This window comes from Balaenoptera acutorostrata, chromosome 1 (assembly GCF_949987535.1).
Source record: "Balaenoptera acutorostrata chromosome 1, mBalAcu1.1, whole genome shotgun sequence".
Taxonomy (NCBI): Eukaryota; Metazoa; Chordata; class Mammalia; order Artiodactyla; family Balaenopteridae; genus Balaenoptera; species Balaenoptera acutorostrata.
Genome location: NC_080064.1, coordinates 153920505 through 153936541, shown reverse-complemented (window position 1 = coordinate 153936541; position 16037 = coordinate 153920505). Strand labels below are relative to the sequence as shown.

Genomic DNA, 16037 nt, shown 5'->3' with positions numbered 1-16037 from the left:
AATTTGGGCTTAATGCGCGTAGTTCCTGACACTTCTCTGCTTCTCTTTTTATCTCCTTCCACAAATACAGCTTTTAACGAATGTGTTTCTGAGCCCAAGTCCATGTGGAGTGCTAGGGACGTAGTAGTGAACCAGACAGACAAACTTCCTGTCCCAGTGTCTCCTAGTGGGGACAGACCAACAGTAAGTAAATGGATAAACGTAACAGCCACAGATTGAGCTAAATGATATGAAGGAGATGAACAGGGTGATGTGCAGTCATGCTTTGGATTGAATCTTGTACCCTATTATGATAAATATATTTGTACAGTGTTATCTTGTAGTATCCATCCTCCACCAGACTGTGAATCTCACAGGGGCAGGGCTGGGATTTAATAAGTCCTGTATCTTCAGTGCCTGGGACAGAGTAGGTGAGTATTTTGCTGAATTTAACTGCAGGAAAGAGTGAGTAACACCGTGCCAGGTGGCAACATTGGCGCAAAATGCATCAGTCCTAGGTTCACCTGGATTGGCATGTACGTGAATGCCGAGTGGGACAGTGTTGACAGTCAGAGCAGGGAGAGACCACCGTGGGCACAAGCAATCCCACACTGCTTCTGGGGGCAGACCTTCAGCTGAGCTCCACAGAATGGGTGGGATTTGGCAAGGTCATTGGTAGAGAAAATGCTCTTCCAAAGGGGCTCAGTGTGGTTGGAAAGGGGACGAACGTATCAGGGTGACGGTGACTCAAGGGGAAGCTTCCCTTACGACAGTGAAAGGGTGCTGGGCCTGACCACGGTCCTCCGGTTGTCGATGATGGTAAGGAAGATTAGAGCCCAAATCGGGAATACCTTTGGGTCTTATCATTCCTTTGGTGTAAAGCTGCTTGTTTCTGCCGAGACGCCAGTTGTGGTGGGGGAGATTGCGTAGGTGTAGCTCTCAAGGAGTGTTCAGGTTACATAGGCTGTGACGTTTGCATCCTGTTTTGTGATGTCTCTTTTTCCAGGCTTGAAAGTGCCTCCCCGCGTGGGCTCCAGTGGCCTCTTGGAGCAGTCCTGCGCTGGGAACCTGTGTGTGGCCAGGGACGGGTCGAGCCCGATGCCTTTCCAGTTCTGGCCATCTGTCTCGGTGTTTGGTGGTTCCCTTTTCTCTTGCCTAGTGTTCTTGCTAGATGTCCCAGAAATATGAAGGAAACTTTTTAGTGGCCATGTTCCTTGCTTGATATTTCTAGATAGTAGGTTCTGAATCAAACTGACATGAATGAAGCTCCATGTTGGGTTGTATTATCATGAATTTGTTTTCCTTTTATTTTTATTTCTGATTCAAGATAGTTGTTATAATGGAAAGAGCACAGGTGTGGAGTTGGATGGACTTGAGTTCAAAATGCAGTTTGCTCCATTTTGGAAAATCATTCACCTCATTTGAGCCTTAGTTTTATTTTTTGGAGTATGGGAACGGGAGGTCTCATCGTGGAGAAAGAGATGATGATAAAACACCCAGCATGTATGTGGTTGGTACAGAATGGATCCTCAGTCCAGGATACTGTGGTCATTATTTTGTCCTTCCATGGATGAAGACGTCCTTGCTTTAGAGCTAAGATTTGTTGATTCCCCCTGTCTGGCAAGGAGATAATGTTCTACAGAGAAACATTTACATCTAGAAGGGGATGGATTGCTGCTGAAGGGAGCTCTCAAAAGCCTAATGCATTATGAAGAATTTTATATGTAATCAATTACTCATTTCTTTCCTGAGGACACCTCTTCCTGTGACAGTTCTGAAATTGGGGCCCACTTGTAAATGAGACGTTCTTTCAGAAGTAGAATCAGAGAGGAACTTTCATTGCCTGCCAAGAAAGTCAGAAAGAGAAGATCAGATCAGAGAAGGGAAGCTTGATCACTTATGTCTTTGAAGGTTAAGAGAGAAGAGGTCGTTTCTAAAGTAAAGATACAATTTTTAGCTACTCAGATTTTACCTATAAAGATTTTAATATTCAACTTATTTATAAATTCCTCTGTATTTTGGTACTTAAAAAAAACATCAGCAAGCCCTATGTTGAATCATTTAACAAATATTCATTGAGTGGCTGCTGTGTGAGAGGCTTCTAGGCTGGGAGCTGGGAGGCTGTGACCTTCCAGGCTCTGTCTTTGCTGGGCCCTGAATTCGGGGGACACTGATGCCGAGACGGTGAGGTAAGTGATGCAGCTGCTCACGGGGCATGCAGAAACAGAAGGTGCCTGTAACCCAGACGCACAGAAATTAGGGCTGAGGTACAGGGGAAGGATGGGTGAAGGGAGTAGCAGGCCTAAGGACTGGATTTGAGAGAGTCATTCAGTTTGGCTGGGAGGGTGAGTGAGAGGAAGGGATGATGCGAGATAGACAGGGGCTGGATCATAAAGGCCATTGGGTACCATAGGTGGAGTCTGGACTTTATTCAGAAGGCAAGGGACGGTTACTGAAGGGGTTGAGGCCATTGCCATTTCTTCTGAGGACTCTTTGAGGAGCCTTGGGATCTCCCTGCCTTGCCCGCCTCTCCCGATCTCCCCCACTCAAGGTTTGTGCATCCCTGGAGTTAACGTCCTGGAATGTATATCTCATAGTGTCCCTCAAAACCCATGCATGGCTCCCCATTTCTTACAGTGTAAAGTCCAGACTCGGAGGCTGACATTCAGCCCCATTTGTCCACTGGCCCTACCTTGTTTTAGCAGCCTCAGCTGCATGTAGTAACCATGTGCTACTAAATAACAGGATCGTCTGCCATTCCCCAGGGTTGCCTTGAGGTTTCCTCCCCGTGATCCTCATGCAGACTGGGCACACTTCCCTGCGGCTCAAGGAACAGCCCACGTGGAACCTTTCCTGATGCCTCCCCCCGGCTCCTCCCCCTGTTGGCATTGATTTCTCCCTCCTATGAGCTCCATTCCCAGGACTCCTCCCCAAGCCTGTGTTATAGAGCAGTTACCTGTTCTGGATGTAAGAGGATCTTTCATCCCTGCCTCACTGGAGCAGGCATTCAGTAGTGGCAGTTGGATTAAGGTGGACATGGCTGTCTGGTTGGGCACTTACTGTGAAGGATCACTGGCCCCTTGGCAAGGTTTGCTTTGTTTCACGTGTCTAAACTCTGGCAGGTTTAGAGAGTGTAGGCCTTACCTCATTTTCATTAAGCCGTAGCTCCTCGAAGATGATTCCGGTGTTCCGGTCGTGTCTGCCTTCCTCCATCCGATGGGAACAGGTGAATGTGTGGTTTGGCTGTGTGTGTGACTTTTCAGCCCGTCCTTATTAACAGAGGATTGGATTTGATGCAGCTTTGAGCCTTCACAGAGGGGCTGCTCAGCAGACGTAGATTCTTGTGTTCTGGGCCAGCCCCTCCAGGCAGAGAGGGTGCGGGCTGAGGAGTCTCCAAATGGTCGGGGCAAGAAGCCCACAGACTAGTAACGGAGGGAAGGCTCCTGAGCACACGTTGGGCTTGATTCCCTCTTGTTAACACGAACAACTCCTGCCCTTAACCCGCCAGTACGCTGTCTCTTGTCTAGTCTCATCCCTGCTGGATGTCCTTCCTGATATGTAGGAGATTTGCAACTAGGTGGGGGGAAAAGTGAGGCGGTAGTGATTTCCTGGGGAGCACAGGAAAGGGAAGCTCTCTGCCTTATGTGAAAATAGGGTCTGTAATGCAGATGGATAAGCATCAAATTTGCTTATTAGCTCAGCCACTAAGGCCCCTGCTTGGCCCTCCTCTCTCTTTTATATCAGTCTCATGCAAAATATTGGTTTTTTTAAAAAAATTAATTAATTAATGATTGATTGATTTTTGTCTGCGTTGGGTCTTCGTTGCTGCACGCAGGCTTTCTCTAGTTGCAGCGAGCGGGCGCTACTCTTCGTTGCGGTGCACGGGCTTCTCATTACAGTGGCTTCTCTTGGTGCAGAGTACGGGCTCTAGTCACGCAGGATTCAGTAGTTGTGGCGCACGGGCTTAGTTGCTCCGTGGCATGTGGGACCTTCCTGGACCAGGGATCGAACCTGTGTCCCCTGCATTGGCAGGCGGATTCTTAACCACTGTGCCACCAGGGAAGTCCCCCCAAATATTGTTTATTTTGTTGTAAAGTTTCTTGAAGGAGCCAGGAGAAGATAAGGTGAAGTTAGAACCAAGGGTTTAGCCCTGCAGGACTGAAAAATCAGGTGTGTGTATGTGTGCACGCACACATATGGAGGGAGAGAAGAGAGAAAAAGAAACAGATTGAGAGAGAGATTCCCCATGAATACTTAGTAAAACCTTGAGGTGATGTTATAGGTTTGGAGTGGTGAGACATTTCTCAGCCACAAGCCAGTCACTTTACAAGTACTTCTTTGCTAATCAGCTGCTTTTCTATAGGTGCTGTGGGTTAAGGGAAGTAAGAGCATAGTTTCTCTCCTCAAGAAGCTAATACTCCACCTGAGAATGCCAAGCTGCCATGTGGCTTTAATAGGGATGATGCTCTAATTATTTAACGAAGGGCAGCAGCATCAGTCAAGCTGAAGAGGTAGCAGGTGTACACAGCCAGGACAACTGACCCTGTCTGTGTGTCCTGCCTGAAAATCGGCATTACATTTAACAGAGTGTTTCCATTTATATGAGTGTCCCTGGTTGGTATAGCCAAAAATTGCCAGGTGAGTTTCCAACCTTGGAATGACCAGGGAAGGCTCCCCAGAGGAGGTGGATCTGAGCTGAGCCTTGAACAGAAGGATAGTGTTTTGAACTGACCCGAGTCTGTCTGATTGTTGAACAAAAATCACATTCTTTGGTTTTACTCTTACTAGCTTCTGGTTGTTGGAGGTGGGTAGGAGTTAAATATCTTCCTTTCCTGTAACCTCACTACCAAGTGGTACGTCATAGGGAAAGAGTTCAGATCTGAATTCTGCCATGTGTGCCAACACTTATTATTTATTTCTTCAGTGGCAGGTACAGAATCTGCCACTGAACCTGTTCTCTGTCTTTAGGTTCTCCAACAAGCACCCTGCAGGAAGGATTCATCTGAGGCTGAGGCAGTTCTACTCTGTGGGCTGGAGCAGACACCCTGCTAGTCTGACAGGGGGAACGGAACCTTATGAAGTAAAGGGACACAGAAGCACAGGGGTGCTAGAAGGAGGGCTGTTTTCTCTGAAGCTCTGGGTGCCTGCTCCAGGGATTCTATTGCCTCACCCTTATGAGGTTATTGGAGGCTGAGAAGATTTCTAACCCACTGCCTATGTTGAACACCACTTCCTTCATTTGTAAATTACTTATTTCTAACAGTCTTAATGCTAATAAATTCTCAGGTGCAGCTTTCAATACCAGTATTGAAATCATTTGAACTGTAGCCATGTCTGGAACTGGATTTCTGACTGGGACCCTTCAGATGCTAACTCATTCCTTCTGGAATGTGGACTCTGCATTTGGGCACTTTTATTGTCAAGAACAGTCCCTCGGGGTAGAGGGGGTTGTTTACACAACACATCCTATGTAAGTGCTCCAACAGATAGGATTCTGAGAGTAGAAGGAGTAGAGTTCAGCAGTGGCTTAGAGCTGAAATTTGGGGAGAGACATGGGGGAGTGGGGAGGAGGGGAAACACTTCCTTTCCCCAGTACATTCCCTGAAAGTGGTGCCTGTCACCATTCTTTAAAAGGTTATTACCTTTTAAAATCATGACATGACAGTTGATAAGTCTCTGTTAAAAAGAAATTAGAAGCAGCTGCAGGATAAGAGTAAGATCATGGGCCCGTGGGAGATGTGAAGGGCGGTGTCTTTGTGTGGGGAACTGACTGGAGCCGCTTTCAGGATCACAGTATCTGCTGAAAAGTTCAAATTGGTGAGGGTTCGTCCATTATAATTTTGCTTCTGGGTTGTATGAAGGCAGTTCTCCAGCTAAATTTGATCACACATGTAGACATTTATTAGGCAAGCAGTAGAAACCAGTTCATACCAGCCTGTTTGCTGGGCTGGATGAAGTTTCAGGAGGCTCTTTGTCCTTTAGGAGCTGGTACCACTACCATGCATTGAAGGTTCCTTTCATGGCTATGACATCATGCACTGGGGATTCTGGACAACCTGGCGTCAGACCACCAGATACTTTCCAACTTGTAGCTGAATACAGGACCTTTGAGTGGGGCTTCAGGGTCATCACTTAGGATATATGTTTTCAACATTTTAGGTTCTTCATTATGTAGGAGAGGGAAGGGGAACAGTTCAGTTGTTTCAGCCAATGTTTCTGGCAAGTCAAGACTTCATCAGTGGAAATTCATTTCACATAAATTTATGACATTTTACTAGAACAGTTCAGGTAGAAAACCAATAAAACCTGTCTATAAGTTTCTTATTTATAATACTAAACTGTGTAGGTTAACCAGAACAGTTCAGGTAGTAAAACAAATAAAACCGTAGCCTATAAGCTTCTTACTTATAATACTAAACTTCATAGGTTAAGAGGAATAACGGCATGTTAAAAATGGCAGGAAGATGGGTTATTTCAGAAAAATCATGTCTTTTATTACAACATCAGACACTAGCCCTGCCAAAGCAAGGCCTCAAAAAATTTGTTGAACACTCAGACTTAGTTCTCTTCATGGAAATCTTTAGTAAAAGGCAAAAGATTTAGTCTATTTGAAGAGAAACCAGAGTATAACACTGGCTTACTAAGCTGATTTCTCCATTAACCTCAGCTCCTACTGGACTGATGGTGGCTCTTTATCCCCAAGGGCACTTCCTGCTTAAAGTTTGTACAAGGAATTTTGTAAGCAAACTTCTCATAGTTAGAAATGTTGAGTTGAAAGGAATATTCTTTTAAACTTGAAAGGATCTTACTCTGTGCAGGGTACTGTGGGTATGCAAATGAGAAGTCTGACTCATCAACTTTGAGATTCTGCCAATACCATAATATTCCTAGCATGCCTCAGGAACCACCATTAGGGGGCGAAGCAGAGGTCTACCTGGCTGGGCTTTAAACCCCGTCCTGGTTCAACCACGGAAACTGCAGTTTTTGTATGTGGTATATTGGGACTTTGAGTGTGGTTCTATTCCTTTCCTTTCCCTAACCACCAGCACAGTTAAAATACAGAACCCGAAAGAACTCCCTTGCTGCCTCTTTCTAGTCACACCCATCCTGCTCTCGCCATCCCTAACCCATGGAAGCCACAGTTTTGTTATTCCATCTCATGATTTTGTCATTTGAGAATGTTATATAAATGGAGTCATACAGTATTATAACCTTTTGAGACTGGCTCCCTCCCCCGCCCCCAGCTTAATGCCCTTGAGATTCATACAAGTTGTGTGTATCAGTAATTTATTCCTTTTCTTTGCAGGGTATTAGTTAATGATATGGATGGACCGCAGTTTGTTTAACCATTTGACCTGTGAAGGACATTTCGGTTGTTTCCAGTTTTTGGCTATTATAAATAAATCTGATGTGAATATTTGTGTACAGGTTTTCGTGTGAACTTAAGTTTTATTTTCTCAGGGATAAATACCCAGGTGTTTGATTGCTGGATTGTATGATAAGTACATGTTTGGTTTTATAAAAAACTGTATGAACTGTTTTCCAAAATGGCTCTACCATTTTACATTCCCACCAAAAAAATGTATGAGATACTCAGTTTCTCTGCATACTTGCTAGCATCTGGCCTTATTAACATTTTAAATTTCAGCTATTCTGATTAGGTGGGTAGTGATATCTCATCATGGTTTTAATTTGCATTTCCCTAATAGTTAAAGATGTTGAACGTATTTTCATGCGCTTATTTGTCACGTCTATATACTCTTTGGTGAAATTCTGTTCCTATCTTTTGCCCATTTTTACTTGGATTGTTTGGTTTAGTTTTACTGTTGAGTTCAGAGAGTTCTCTGTATAGTCTAGATACTAGTTCTTTGTCAGGTAGGTGGTTTGCAAATATTATTTCTCAGGCAGTAGCTTGACTTTTCATCCGCTTGGTAGGGTCTTTCACAGAAATCCAGTTTATTAATTTTTTTCTCTTAAGAACTGTGCTTTTGGTGTCATGTCTAAGTACTCTTGGCCTAGTTTTATGACCCAAAGATTTTCTCTTTTTTTTTTTTTTCCCACAAAGTTTCCTAGTTTTGTATTTTACCTTTAAGTCTATGATCCCTTTTGGGTTAATTTTTGTGTTAATTTAGGTAGAGATTTATTATTATTATTTTTTTGCTTATGGATGTCCAATTGCTACAGCACCTTTTGTTGAAAAGACTGTCTTCCTCTATTGAATTGTTTCGCACCTTTGTCATAAATCAGTTGGCCAGACTTGTGTGGCTCTATTTCTGGGTTTTCATTTCTGTTCCATTGATATATGTATCTGTCTTTACACTAATGCCACATTTTCTTGATTACTGGTGAGTCTTAAAATCAAGTAGTGTAATCTAACTTTATTCTTTTTTTCAAAATTGTTTTAGCTCATTTAGTTCCTTTGCCTTTCCAAATATGCTTTAGAATAAGCTTTTCTATATCTATAAGACTTTTTGCTGGGATTTTGATAGAATTCTGTTAAATTTATAGATCAATTTAGAAAATTGATGTCTTCACTATGTTGAATTATCCAATCCATGAACACAGTGTATCTTTAGATTTATTTACATCTTTTTGGATTTATTTCATTAGTATTTTATAGTTTTTAGGAGACAAATTCTATACATGTTTTGTTACATTTATGCCTAAGTATTTTATTTTTTGAGTGATTATAAATGGTTTTACATTTTAAATTTCAATTTCCATATGTTCATTGCTAGCATATAGAAGTACAGTTGGCTTTTATATGTTGATCTTATATCCTATGGCTTTTCTGAGCTCATTTATTCCTTATTGGAGGGATTTTTTTCCTTTCTTTTTGGACAGACTTGTTGAGTTTTTCTGTGTAAACAATCGTGTCACCTGCAAATCGGGACATTTTCATGTCTTCCTTTTCAATCTATATGACTCTTATTTTCTTTTCTTATTGTGCTGGCTAGGATTTCTAGTATTATGTTGAATAAGAGTTATGAGAGTGTACATCCTTGTCTTTTTCCCAATCTTAACCATTAAGATCAGTCTTTCACCATTAAGTATGATGTTTCTGTAGGTTTTTCTGTAGATGTTCTTTATCAATGAGAGGAAGTTTCCCTCTATTCCTAGTTTTCTGAGAATTTTTATGAATTAGTATTGAATTTTGTTAGATGTTTTTTTGGCATCAATTGATATGATGATGTGATTTTTCTTCTTTAATTAAGAAAATGTTAATATGTTGGATTACTTTGATTAATTTTTGAGTATTGAACCAGCCTTGCATCCCTGGGATAAACTCCACTTGGTCATGGTGTATAATTTTTTTATATATGTAGCTGGACTACACTTGCTGATATTCTGCTGAGATTTTTCTTGTCTGTGTTCATGAGGGATATTAGACTGTAGTTCTCTCTTTCTCTCTGAGTACTGTCTATGTCTGATTTTTTATTTATTTATTTATTTATTTATGGCTGTGTTGGGTCTTCGTTTCTGTGCCAGGGCTTTCTCTAGTTGTGGCAAGTGGGGGCCACTCTTCATCACGGTGCGCGGGCCTCTCACTATCGCGGCCTCTCTTGTTGCGGAGGACAGGCTCCAGATGCGCAGGCTCAGTAGTTGTGGCTCACGGGCCCAGTTGCTCCACGGCATGTGGGATCTTCCCAGACCAGGGCGCGAACCCGTGTCCCCTGCATTGGCAGGCAGATTCTCAACCACTGCGCCACCAGGGAAGCCCCTATATCTGATTTTTGACTGATTATATATGGTCTTGTATTTTTAATTTCAGATTTCATGTGTTTATTACTAGACTTAGAAAATGAGTTGGGGAGTATCTCCCCACTTAAAGAGAGGTTCTTTAGGTGTCAGGTAGAATTCTTTAGTGAAACCACATGGGACTGGAGATTTCTTTTTAGGGATTTTAAAATTATGAATTCAATTTGTTTGATGGTTAAAATGATATATACATATATTTTTAAATTTAATTTTATTTATTTTTTTATACAGCAGGTTCTTGTTAGTCATCAATTTTATACACATCAGTGTATACATGTCAACCCCAATCGCCCAATTCATCACACCCCCACGCCCCCTGCCGCTTTTCCCCCTTGGTGTCCATACGTTTGTTCTCTACATCTGTGTCTCAATTTCTGCCCTGCAGACCAGTTCATCTGTACCATTTTTCTAGGTACCACATATATGCATTAATATACGATATTTGTTTTTCTCTTTCTGATTTACTTCACTCTGTATGACAGTCTCTAGATCCATCCATGTCTCAACAAACGACTCAATTTCGTTCCTTTTTATGGCTGAGTAATATTCCATTGTATATATGTACCACATCTTCTTTATCCATTCGTCTGTCGATGGGCATTTAGGTTGCTTCCATGACCTGGCTATTGGAAATAGTGCTGCAATGAACATTGGGGTGCATGTGTCTTTTTGAATTCTGGTTTTCTCTGGGTATATGCCCAGTAGTGGGATTGCTGGATCATATGGTAATTCTAATTTTAGTTTTTTAAGGAACCTCCATACTGTTCTCCATAGTGGCTGTATCAATTTACATTCGCACCAACAGTGCAAGAGGGTACCCTTTTCTCTACACCCTCTCCAGCATTTGTTGTTGGTAGATTTTCTGATGACGCCCATTCTAACTGGTGTGAGGTGATACCTCATTGTAGTTTTGATTTGCATTTCTCTAAAAATTAGTGATGTTGAGCCACTTTTCATGTGCTTCTTGGCCATCTGTATGTCTTCTTTGGAGAAATGTCTATTTAGGTCTTCTGTCCACTTTTGGATTGGGTTGTTTGTGTTTTTAATATTGAGCTGCATGAGCTGTTTCTATATTTTGGAAATTAATCCTTTGTCCGTTGATTCGTTTGCAAATATTTTCTCCCATTCTGAGGGTTGTCTTTTCGTCTTGTTTATGGTTTCCTTTGCTGTGCAAAAGCTTTTAAGTTTCATTAGGTCCCATTTGTTTATTTTTGTTTTTATTTCCATTACTCTAGGAGGTGGATCAAAAAAGATTTTGCTGTGATTTATGTCAAAGAGTGTTCTTCCTATGTTTTCCTCTAAGACTTTTATAGTGTCCGGTCTTACATTTAGGTCTCGAATCCATTTTGAGTTTATTTTTGTGTATGGTGTTAGGGAGTGTTCTAATTTCATTCTTTTATGTGTAGCTGTCCAGTTTTCCCAGCACCACTTATTGAAGAGACTGTCTTTTCTCCCTTGTATATCCTTGCCTCCTTTGTCATAGATTAGTTGACCATAGGTGAGTGGGTTTATCTCTGGGCTTTCTATCTTGTTCCATTGGTCTATGTTTCTGTTTTTGTGCCAGTACCATATTGTCTTGATTACTGTAGCTTTGTAGTATAGTCTGAAGTCAGGGAGTCTGATTCCTCCAGCTCCGTTTTTTTCCCTCAAGACTGCTTTGGCTATTCGGGGTCTTTTGTGTCTCCATACAAATTTTAAGATTTTTTGTTCTAGTTCCATAAAAAATGCCATTGGTAATTTGATAGGGACTGCATTGAATCTGTAGATTGCTTTGGGTAGTATAGTCATTTTCACAATGTTGATTCTTCCAATCCGAGAACATGGTATATCTCTCCATCTGTTGGTGTCATCTTTAATTTCTTTCATCAGTGTCTTGTAGTTTTCTGCATACAGGTCTTTTTTCTCCCTAGGTAGGTTTATTCCTAGGTATTTTATTCTTTTTGTTACAATGGCAAATGGGAGTGTTTCCATAATTTCTCTTTCAGATTTTTCATCATCAGTGTATAGGAATGCAAGAGATTTCTGTGCATTAATTTTGTATCCTGCAACTTTACCGAATTCATTGATTAGCTCTAGTAGTTTTCTGGTGGCATCTTTAGGATTCTCTATGTATAGTATCATGTCATCTGCAAACAGTGACAGTTTTACTTCTTCTTTTCCAATTTGGATTCCGTTTATTTCTTTTTCTTCTCTGATTGCCGTGGCTAGGACTTCCAAAACCATGTTGAATAATAGTGGTGAGAGTGGACATCCTTTTCTTGTTCCTGATCTTAGAGGAAATGCTTTCAATTTTTCACCATTGAGAATGATGTTTTCTGTGGGTTTGTCATATATGACCTTTATTATGTTGAGGTAGGTTCCCTCTATGCCCACTTTCTGGAGAGTTTTTATCGTAAATGGGTGTTGAATTTTGTCAAAAGCTTTCTCTGCATCTATTGAGATGATCATGTGGTTTTTATTCTTCAATTTGTTAATATGGTGTATCACATTGATTGATTTGCGTATACTGAAGAATCCTTGCATCCCTGGGATAAATCCCACTTGATCATGGTGTATGATCTTTTTAATGTGTTGTTGGATTCTGTTTGCTAGTATTTTGTTGAGGATTTTTGCATCTATATTCATGAGTGATGTTGGTGTGTAATTTTCTTTTTTTGTAGTATCTTTGTCTGGTTTTGGTATCAGGGCGATAGTGGCCTCATAGAATGATTTTGGGAGTGTTCCTTCCTCTGCAATTTTTTGGAAGAGTTTGAGAAGGATGGGTGTTAGCTCTTCTCTAAATGTTTGATAGAATTCACTTTTGTTTGTTGGAAGATTTTTAATCACAGTTTCAATTTCATTACTTGTGATTGGTCTGTTCATATTTTCTATTTCTTCCTTTTTCAGTTTTGGAAGGTTATACCTTTCTAAGAATTTGCCCATTTCTTCCAGGTTGTCCATTTTATTGACATAGAGTTGCTTATAGTAGTCTCTTAGGATGTTTTGTATTTCTGTGGTGTCTGTTGTAACTTCTCCTGTTTCATTTCTAATTTTATTGATTTGAGTCCTCTCCCTCTTTTTCTTGATGAGTCTGGCTAATGGTTTATCAATTTTGTTTACCTTCTCAAAAAACCAGCTTTTAGTTTTATTGATCTTTGTTCTTGTTTTCTTTGTTTCTATTTCATTTATTTCTGCTCTGATCTTTATGATTTCTTTCCTTCTGGTAACTTTGGGTTTTGTTTGTTCTTCTTTCTGTAGTTGCTTTAGGTGTAAGGTTAGACTGTTTATTTGAGATGTTTGTTGTTTCCTGAGGTAGGCTTGTATAGCTGTTAACTTCCCTCTTAGAACTGCTTTTGCTGTATCCCATAGGTTTTGGATCATCATGTTTTCATTGTCATTTGTCTCTAGGTATTTTTTGATTTCTTCACTGATCTCTTGGTTAGTTAGTAATGTATTGTTTAGCCTCCATGTGTTTGTGTTTTTTACGTTTATTTCCCTGTAATTCGTTTCTAATCTCATAGCATTTTGGTCAGAAAAGATGCTTGATATGATTTCAGTTTTCTTAAATTTACTGAGGCTTGATTTGTGACCCAAGATGTGATCTATCCTGGAGGATGTTCTGTGCGCACTTGAGGAGAAAGTGTAATCTGCTGTTTCTGGATGGAAAGTCCTATAAATATCAATTAAATCTCTCTGGTCTATTGTGTCATTTAAAGCTTCTGTTTCCTTATTTATTTTCATTTTGGATGATCTGTCCATTGGTGTAAGTGAGGTGTTAAAGTCCCCCACTATTATTGTGTTACTGGCAGTTTCCTCTTTTATAGCTGTGAGCAGTTGCCTTATGTATTGATGTCCTCCTATGTTGGGTGCATATATATTTATAACCGTTATATCTTCTTCTTGGATTGATCCCTTGATCATTATATAGTGTCCTTCCTTGTCTCTTGTAACATTCTTTATTTGAAAGTCTATTTTATCTGATATGAGTATTGCTATTCCAGCTTTCTTTTGATTTCCATTTGCATGGAATATCTTTTTCCATCCCCTCACTTTCCATCTGTATGTGTCCTTAGGTCTGACGTGGGTCTCTCGTAGACAACATATATATGGGTCTTGTTTTTGTATCTATTCGGCAAGCCTGTGTCTTTTGGTTGGAGCATTTAATCCATTCACGTTTAAGGTAATTATCAATATGTATGTTCCTATGACCATTTTCTTTATTGTTTTGGTTTTGTTGCTGTAGGTCCTTTTCTTCTTTTGTGTTTCCCACTTAGAGAAGTTTCTTTAGCATTTGTTGTAGAGCTGGTTTGGTGGTGCTGAATTCTCTTAGCTTTTGCTCGTCTGTAAAGCTTTTGATTTCTCCATCAAATCTGAATGAGATCCTTGCCAGGTAGAGTAATCTTGGTTGTAGGTTCTTCCCTTTCATAACTTTAAGTATATCCTGCCACTCCCTTCTGGCTTGTAGGGTTTCTGCTGAGAAATCAGCTGTTAACCTTATGGATATTCCCTTGTATGTTATTTGTCGTTTTTCCCTTGCTGCGTTCAATAATTTTTCTTTGTCTTTAATTTTTGCCACTTTGATTACTATGTGTCTCGGCGTGTTTCTCCTTGGGTTTATCCTGTATGGGACTCTCTGCGCCTCCTGCACTTGGGTGGCTATTTCCTTACCCATGTTAGGGAAGTTTTCGACTATAATCTCTTCAAATATTTTCTCGGGTCCTTTCTCTCTCTCTTCTCCTTCTGGGACCCCTATAATGCGAATGTTGTTGCATTTAATGTTGTCCCAGAGGTCTCTTAGGCTGTCTTCATTTCTTTTCATTCTTTTTTCTTTAGTCTGTTCCGCAGCCGTGAATTCCACCATTCTGTCCTCCAGGTCACGTATCCGTTCTTCTGCCTCAGTTATTCTGCTATTGATTCCTTCGAGTGTATTTTTCATTTCAATTATTGTATTGTTCATCTCTGTTTGTTTGTTCTTTAATTCTTCTAGGTCTTTGTTAAACATTTCTTGCATCTTCTCGATCTTTGCCTCCATTCTTTTTCCGAGGTCCTGGATCATCTTCACTATCATTATTCTGAATTCTTTTTCTGGAAGGTTGCCTATCTCCACTTCATTTAGTTGTTTTTCTGGGGTTTTATCTTGTTCCTTTATCTGGTACATAGCCCTCTGCCTTTTCATCTTGTCTCTGTTTCTGTGAATGTGGTTTTTGTTCCACAGGCTGCAGGATTGTAGTTCTTCTTGCTTCTGCTGTCTGCCTTCTGGTGGATGAAGCTATCTAAGAGGCTTGTGCAAGTTTCCTGTTGGGAGGGACTGGTGGTGCGTAGAGCTGGCTGTTGCTCTGGTGGGCAGAGCTCAGTAAAACTTTAATCCGCTTGTCTGCTGATGGGTGAGGCTGGGTTCCCTCCCTGTTGGTTGTTTGGCCTGAGGCAACCCAACACTGGAGCTTACCTGCATTTTACCTGCTTACCTTTCATCTTTGGTGGGGCTAATGGCGGACTCTGGGAGGTCTCACGCCAAGGAATACTTCCCAGAACTTCTGGTGCCAGTGTCCTTGTCCCCACAGTGAGCCACAGCCTTCCCGCGCTTCTGCAGGAGACCCTCCAACACTAGCAGGCAGGTCTGGTTCAGTCTCCACTGGGGTCACTGCTCCTTCCCCTGTGTCCCGATGTGCACACTACTTTGTGTGTGCCCTCCAGGAATGGAGTCTCTGTTTTCCCCCAGTCCTGTCGAAGTCCTGCAATCAAATCCCACTAGCCTTTAAAGTCTGATTCTCTAGGAATTCCTCCTCCCGTTGCTGGACCCCCAGGTTGGGAAGTGTGACTTGGGGCTCAGATCCTTCACTCCAGTGGGTGGACTTCTGTGGTATAAGTGTTCTGCAGCCTGTGAGTCACCCACCCAGCAGTTATGGGATTTGATTTTACTGTGATTGTGTCCCTCCTACCTTCTCATTGTGGCTTCTCCTTTGTCTTTGGATGTGGGGTATCTTTTTTGGTGAGTTCCAGTGTTTTCCTATCGATGATTGTCCAGCAGCTAGTTGTGATTCTCGTGCTCTCACAATAGGGAGTGAGAGCACGTCCTTCTACTCCAGCATCTTGATTCAGGGCCTGCCCTGTGATTTGTCTGAGAGGGGCTGAGAAGCTTAGGGGAGGCCAAAATGATATATTTTTATTGGGTGAATTTTGGTAGGTTGTGCTTTTTGAGGAATTACGCCATTTAATCTAAGTTGTCAAATTTATGTATATAGAGTTTTTCTTAGTATGCCTTATTATCCTCATAATGTCTGTGGACTTTGTAGTGATATCCCCCTTTTTATTCCTGATTT

At 41.2% G+C, this 16037-nt stretch overlaps 1 protein-coding gene and 1 non-coding gene across 5 annotated transcripts in view; one reads left to right on the top strand and one right to left on the bottom strand.

Moving 5' to 3' along the window:
* Nucleotides 1-16037, top strand: part of HHAT (hedgehog acyltransferase) — a 364344-nt gene that overhangs the window by 31708 nt on the left and 316599 nt on the right. The gene's annotated exons all lie outside the window — the stretch shown is intronic.
* LOC114236043 (U5 spliceosomal RNA) lies at nt 6492-6607 on the bottom strand. Its single transcript, XR_003622084.1, has one exon. It is a non-coding gene; the product is annotated as a U5 spliceosomal RNA (small nuclear RNA).